This window comes from Toxorhynchites rutilus, chromosome 1, assembly GCF_029784135.1.
Source record: "Toxorhynchites rutilus septentrionalis strain SRP chromosome 1, ASM2978413v1, whole genome shotgun sequence".
NCBI lineage: Eukaryota > Metazoa > Arthropoda > Insecta > Diptera > Culicidae > Toxorhynchites > Toxorhynchites rutilus.
This window is the reverse complement of record NC_073744.1, coordinates 200,268,448-200,274,935: the sequence shown is the minus strand read 5'-3', so window position 1 is coordinate 200,274,935 and position 6,488 is coordinate 200,268,448. Positions and strand designations below refer to the sequence as shown.

Here is a 6,488-nt window from a genome sequence, read left to right as displayed (position 1 = left end):
CATCGACATTCTCTACGACTCAACGATAATAGCGTTTCCTCATCTGTTCGAAAACCAGGAGTGTAGAAGGGAATCTCGTTAATCAAACTATGGGGTCGAACTGTTGCAAAATTTGTTTGCAAGGCCGTGGTAATCGAAAGAGAAAGTCGACAGAGAGAATCGATCAAAACAGACATGTCCCATTGAAAAGTTAAGCATGAACTACTAACTACACACAAATAGAGTACATTATCTTACAAAGCAACCAAATTGAACGGTTTTAATGGCATTTAATTGAGACACTGAATCTAAAATCTTAGTTTCATGATCCTTTAGAAGAAATGCACAAATACTTCACATATTCATTTTAACAAATACAACAGATAACTAAGACAGAGATGAAACACTAATCAAGTTAGCTATAAAACATATAATAGAAATAACCGGCAATAAAAATCTGGATCCATCGCTAGTAAATTTATTATTAGATACAAAGATCTGCAGAAAAGCACGAATTCATATCCACATAACTAGCCATTATACGACATAAAGTATCTATGGTATCAAAAACAAACCGAAACATCCAAACCAACACAGGCACTCACATGCACACAAATATTGAGCAAAATAAAATAGTGAAACAGAAGAAAAATGCATTCATTTCTTAAGCGGACCTTACACGGTCAACTTTATTGACAATATGATGACATTTGAGAGCATAATGACAGCTGAACATGGCCGACGACGCAGAAATCCGGATTTTCTGATTTTCGAGCATCAATATCGTGACATTTCATATGGATGCATGATGTTGACGTTTTACCTCACGGACTTCCAGACTGAGTTGCCAGATATGCAAGCGCACATTTCATTTTTGTTAGTCTTTTTTGCGATTGCAATTAAAATTTATAAACTACTGAAATTGTAGGAATCATAAATGGAAGCTTTTGGTTTGGAAAACCGATACTTTGAATAGCAAAATACGGTACTTTTCACGATACAAATCAAAACTTCAAAGTAAACTGACAATGTGATGGTGGTGAGAGAGTGGATGAAACTTAACAACGTTTTAGGAATTTTTTAACGTTGAACTCGGTCATTCATTGCGCTAGTGAGCGGGTTGTGTGTTTCTTCACACTCCGCTATAAAATTTGGAGAATGAGAAGATCTGGGAAAATCACAGATGAAAAATCATCATGTGTTAATTCAAGCTACAGTAGAATCCCGATTATCCGCGGAATAGTCGGGCAAACTCACCGCGATTAACGAAAATCGCGGATGACCCATTAAAGGACAAAAAAATGCAAACACGAAAAGAGATGTTTCAACATAAAAACTATGTTCTATCAATACAGAAATCAATCAACTATCCCTCTATAAGGTCGTGTACATCAGTGACTAAATAATGTAAAAGCCATGACCACAACAAAAGAGTATGGGCCTACCACTCACTAACAAATTCCGGAAAGGCCTATTGATTTACTATGGAACTCGCAGTCACGAATAATCCGCAGGGCGGATCACCCGCTCGCGGATAACAGGGGTTCTACTGTCATAGTCTCATTTATGGAATAAAAACATTTGCTTGCAGATAAAATAACTTACATATATTTTCGCAAACTAAAATAATCTGGCATCTCTGGAACTGAAAGGAACAGTCTGTATTTGTGAAACGAGTATTATGATGTATTTTTGAGAAGAAAAACCGAATTCTAAAGTGTAAATTATGAATGAAAATGAACTTTTACGAATCAAATTAGTTTTCTATGTGAATGCAAATCACTTTTTTTCTGCAAGTGGTGAGAAAATCCCATACAAAAATTATGTCTGAAATTGACGTTATATTATAATAATACATTTTAGTAGGAATATCTGAAAATTCAGGGGAAATAGGTTAAGTTAAGGTTAGGACTACGCGCTTCAACTAATTAAATAATACCAAGTAGATATTTTCATTCAAATTTTACCAATAGAAAATTGCCTTTTAGCCTTCTAATCTGATTGAGAATAGTTTGGATCCCAAACTCAAATGTCGCCACTAGCCATCGCGGACATTTTCGTTGTCTCGGGTTGAGGGCGATATTGACCGTGTAAGGTGGAAAAATATTGATTGAGGTTAGATCAGATGTTGAAAGCCTAGCTGTCACGATATTGAAGACACTTATTGTCAATCCGGTTGATCGTGTAAGGTGCCCATTAGATTTATAGTTCAGCTACTGGCGACCAAGGAGCTGGAATTGACAGGTGGTTCGTTTTCGACAGTATGAGGATGAGGCATAGAAGATGCGGGAGGGGATGAAAAATTACAGCGACTTTTTTGTTTTCCAAAACTGCTACAGTGGTATTTATGCTCGTGAAGGGAAAAAATTGAAGATTTTCGGAAAAAGAAACATAATAGTGCGAAACGTAGAAAAAAGTCACAGTAAGTAATTCAACAATGTACACATTCTAGAATTTCATCACTGCAATGAAGGCACATTCTTTTTCCCTTCATTTCAGATGCCGTATTATTGCGCGGTGAAAGGATGTGGAAACAAGGCTCTACTTACAAAATGTGATCCGGACATTGTTTATCACACTTTCCCAAAAAGCGGAGAGAGATTAGACAGATGGATTAATTACTGTGGCCAATCAGAAAACTGGAAACCTCTGAAAAAGCAGGGTATCTGCTCGCGACATTTTCATGCAAGCAGTTATGATGAGCGGTATCGGATACGTCACCAGCTTATTGGTGCGAAGCAATGTAGGATGCTGCTTTCTAATGGTACTTTCTATTTTGTAAATTCTAAAATATTTGTACAGAACATGATTGACATTGCTTTTAGCCATTCCCACAATACATCGCCCGAATTTTCCTAGTGAGACCATTGCATGTTCCCTGGATGTCGTGACCACTGAAGAACACGAAAATCCATCATTTGAATTATGTAAGTAAAAGCGTTTACAAAATAGCGGTTATTACATTGAAAAACAATGAATTTTTTTCTTCTACACAAGCTCTACAACACACTAGATTTGAAGAAAATAGAGAAAACAATCTGAATACTTCCAATGTGTTCAATTTGGAGTTAAACTCAGCTTTGGCTACTATTGAAGAACTGAGAAAGAAGATAGAGGAGTTGGAAAAACACAAAACGCAAACAGCGGATAAAATTTTGGAGTTGAACAGTACATTAGTAGCACAACGCCAGCAAATTGAACTACTCAAAAAAGCAAATATGATGTTGTCATTGGAGAAAGAAAAAAATATGAAATCGTTCAGTAAGCAGTTGAAAGAACTTAAAAAGAAAACCACAATTTGTGAAACGGAACACATACTTAACACACAACTTATCAAACATGTACAAAAAATGTTGGATGGTGTTCTAACAAGGAATCAATTAGATGTTATCCTTGGGCGCAAGCAGAAGCCACGTTGGACTCCGGGTGAAATTTCGACAGCCTTTGCTATTCGCTATCTTAGCAAGCGATGTTATAAGTTTATTCGCGAAGATTTGCGCATTGCATTGCCAGGACTCACAACGCTCAATAACCATGCCAATTACTGTCCGATATCATCAGATATATGTACATTGTTGGCTTGGGAATGCAAGAAAAGCAGCTGGCATGCGTTATAACATACGATGAAATGAGCGTGCGTCAACTCATCGAATACGATCAAAAAATGGATGAGATTGTTGGACCGTACAAATATGCACAAGTAATCATGATACGTGGATTGTTTGCAAGTTGGAAGCAAATTGGGTTCGTTGCTTTTGACCAGCCAATGACAAGGCAAATTCAGAAAACAATCTGTGAGTTACACGCAATCCGTTACAACGTAGTTGCGATTAATTCGGACAATGGACCTGGAAACGTAATGCTGCGCAAAAATTTGGGAGTGACCTTAGATAGATCGTATTTTGAACATCCTGTCACAAAAGAGAATATTTATGTGTTCGGAGATAGTCCACATAACTTGAAGTTGTTGCGAAATTGGTTCGTTGGAGAGGGAATTCTGTGGAAAAACTTCAATATTAACTCTAGGTTAATTAGGGCCATCATTGAGGACAGGTCCTATTGTGAACTAACTCCGCTTTTTGCTCTTAATTATGGACACATCAATCTGACATCTCTTGAAAAACAGAACGTTGCAAAGGCCGCTCAACTTCTGTCTCACACAACATGAACTGTTCAGAAACAACTATTCAAAAATACAGCCGAAGAAGAAGAAGCCAGTATTGTAGCAGAATTCATAGAAAATTGTAATAGCTGGTTCGATATTTTCAACTCATACAATCCATTCGCACCAGTTGAAATGAAGAAATCTTATTCTGCCACTGATTACCAACTCCAAGCGTTGGACCAGATGATGCAAATGATGCAAGATTGTCGACCAATCAACAAAAGCGGGAAAGTCTATATGACCCTAACAACATTTCAGCAGTCGATCATAATGTCGATAAAATCGCTGAAATGCTTGTTCGCAGATATGAAACGAAAATATGACATAAAATTTATTTCAACATTTAAGGTAAGCGTAAATCTCTTTGAATAAATATATGAGGCCTTCCTATAAATCTATATGCATTTTCAGTTGAACCAAGATTTACTTGAGAATCTATTTTCTCAAATTCGTTCCAGAGGGGGTCTGAATGATAGGCCAGCTCCCCTGGACGTTATACGCCGAATACGCCTAATAATTCTCGGAAAAACTCCTGGGATCACACAAAACAACGTGAATACATACGACCAGAAGAATATATCTCACGTAGAGGACAACTATATCACGACCACGTTGTTCCAAAAAGCTGATATACAGTTGCTGGAAAATTCAGATTTGGCTGATGCGGAAGATTCTTCAAATCAACAATCTGATGAATGAAAGTATCCTGAAATGAGAGATGATAACTTCATGTAATCAAATTTTTTTTTCCTGCAGTTTTAACATTCACTGTCTACGACGATAACACTTGCCTTGAACATCGGAATGTGAATTCGTCATTACCGACCTCGGTTATGCAAAACAATCAAGAAAAGGATGGTTTTGCATATCTTTTAGGTTGGGTCGCATTTAAGTTGAAAAAAACACACCCAGACCTTGGAGATAAAACGAGCAATCTGTCTAATCGTGATGTTCCTCCTTTTTTAGCTAATTTGTCCTATGGTGGCTTAACTGTACCATCTGCAGCATTTCAAGTCGTTGGATTAGAAATGGAAAAAATCTTTGTTTCAAATTTAGGAGTTAATGGGTTCAATTTCAAGAAAGATGTGGTGTCCACCATTGTAAAACGAGTTCTTGAAGCTTATCCGAACTTCGATCCTACTATAGTCAAAACCTATATTAAAATAAGAACAATCGCTAGACTACGCTATTGCAATCTTCAATTGCAAGGGCTTCTAATGACTAGAAGGAATAACACAGATTTTTGTATAAATCGCAAACGAAGGAGTGGAGGAGCTGAAACTCGGAAAGATGTTAAAAAATACAAAAAGTTGAGCTCACAATAGAGTAGAACTGTATATATTATAGATAATACATTTTAAAAAACAACGAACAAATTGTTATATTATCTTAGTAAAACATAGCAACACATTGTTTCATTCATGTCCACCACTGTTTACAATCTCTAACTCCAACTTATTGAAAACAAATTAGACATATGTAATTATTTTCGACCTCTGGCTACTCTTATGGATAAGTCCCAAAAACAGTGTATACGATGTACATGGTCCATTGCAAGAATGTTTCTTGACATCAATACACTTCTAAATTCTCTTCTTGTGACTGCATACTTCCTCTCTTTTTAATGGCAAATTTTATTAAAATTTCAGCAGTCTCACATTGAAATAGAAAATGGTGTGAGCCTCATATATAATCGATTTTCAAAATTGTGCATCGATTACTCCAGTCCGATCAAACACACCTGAGCTGCTGCGAAAATCTCTAGCGCCTCTACAATATAAAAAAACAATTAATAACTTGTCTCAAATATTCTATTTTAACTTACCATATTGTAAGTAATTGAAACAATGATTTGCATTGCTGTTAGGGCTGACGACGTAGAACAGTAAACGCTTCATACAATGGGATACACATCATTTCATCCACGCAATTCAAAAGCAAACTGGCAGCAAACTCACTTTGTAAAACATTTGCACGCGCAATCCAAGCTACTGCGAAAAGCTCTAGGGGTTCTAGAAACAAAACGACAATTAATAACTTTCCTCAAATACTCCATTCTTACTTACCATATGCAGAATTGCAACAATCGTATGCATGATTTCTAGCTCTTTGTTTTGCTTCCTTTCCTCGTTTATGGCGCAGACCCGTCGATTCATGACAGCCAAATAGCTCTTGGTTTTTAAAACCGTTTGGCCGCTGTCAACCCGAACTCAAGTAATGGCCGAACGGCAATTCTGACATACCGTTCCACCTTACTGTACCGCCTTGCTGGCGACGTTCTAATGTGGTGATAGCATCACTGCGCATTTCAAATACTAATGCAAATGCGCTTCTTGCAGTTGAA

The 6,488-nt window shown here is 36.9% G+C and overlaps 1 long non-coding RNA gene across 1 annotated transcript; it reads right to left on the bottom strand.

Annotated features, from left to right (window-relative positions):
• Nucleotides 1-5,578: 5,578 nt before the first annotated feature.
• Nucleotides 5,579-6,488, bottom strand: LOC129767549 (uncharacterized). The gene is made up of 3 exons (XR_008741538.1): nucleotides 6,211-6,488; nucleotides 5,970-6,156; nucleotides 5,579-5,914 (listed from the first exon to the last, which is right to left on the bottom strand). It is a non-coding gene; the product is annotated as an uncharacterized LOC129767549 (long non-coding RNA).